Here is a 1,422-nt window from a genome sequence, read left to right on the forward strand (position 1 = left end):
CCCAGACAATATACACTCCTGGAAATGGAAAAAAGAACACATTGACACCGGTGTGTCAGACCCACCATACTTGCTCCGGACACTGCGAGAGGGCTGTACAAGCAATGATCACACGCACGGCACAGCGGACACACCAGGAACCGCGGTGTTGGCCGTCGAATGGCGCTAGCTGCGCAGCATTTGTGCACCGCCGCCGTCAGTGTCAGCCAGTTTGCCGTGGCATACGGAGCTCCATCGCAGTCTTTAACACTGGTAGCATGCCGCGACAGCGTGGACGTGAACCGTATGTGCAGTTGACGGACTTTGAGCGAGGGCGTATAGTGGGCATGCGGGAGGCCGGGTGGACGTACCGTCGAATTGCTCAACACGTGGGGCGTGAGGTCTCCACAGTACATCGATGTTGTCGCCAGTGGTCGGCGGAAGGTGCACGTGCCCGTCGACCTGGGACCGGACCGCAGCGACGCACGGATGCACGCCAAGACCGTAGGATCCTATGCAGTGCCGTAGGGGACCGCACCGCCACTTCCCAGCAAATTAGCGACACTGTTGCTCCTGGGGTATCGGCGAGGACCATTCGCAACCGTCTCCATGAAGCTGGGCTACGTTCCCGCACACGGTTAGGCCGTCTTCCGCTCACGCCCTAACATCGTGCAGCTCGCCTCCAGTGGTGTCGCGACAGGCGTGAATGGAGGGACGAATGGAGACGTGTCGTCTTCAGCGATGAGAGTCGCTTCTCCCTTGGTGCCAATGATGGTCGTATGCGTGTTTGGCGCCGTGCAGGTGAGCGCCACTATCAGGACTGCATACGACCGAGGCACACAGGGCCAACACCCGGCATCATGGTGTGGGGAGCGATCTCCTACACTGGCCGTACACCACTGGTGATCGTCGAGGGGACACTGAATAGTGCACGGTACATCCAAACCCTCATCGAACCCATCGTTCTACCATTCCTAGACCGGCAAGGGAACTTGCTATTCCAACAGGACAATGCACGTCCGCATGTATCCCGTGCCACCCAACGTGCTCTAGAAGGTGTAAGTCAACTACCCTGGCCAGCAAGATCTCCGGATCTGTCCCCCATTGAGCATGTTTGGGACTGGATGAAGCGTCGTCTCACGCGGTCTGCACGTCCAGCACGAACGGTGGTCCAACTGAGGCGCCAGGTGGAAATGGCATGGCAAGCCGTTCCACAGGACTACATCCAGCATCTCTACGATCGTCTCCATGGGAGAATAGCAGCCTGCATTGCTGCGAAAGGTGGATATACACTGTACTAGTGCCGACATTGTGCGTGCTCTGTTGCCTGTGTCTATGTGCCTGTGGTTCTGTCAGTGTGATCATGCGATGTATCTGACCCCAGGAATGTGTCAATAAAGTTTCCCCTTCCTGGGACAATGAATTCACGGTGTTCTTATTTCA

This window comes from Schistocerca serialis, chromosome 1, assembly GCF_023864345.2.
Source record: "Schistocerca serialis cubense isolate TAMUIC-IGC-003099 chromosome 1, iqSchSeri2.2, whole genome shotgun sequence".
NCBI classification, from domain to species: Eukaryota; Metazoa; Arthropoda; class Insecta; order Orthoptera; family Acrididae; genus Schistocerca; species Schistocerca serialis.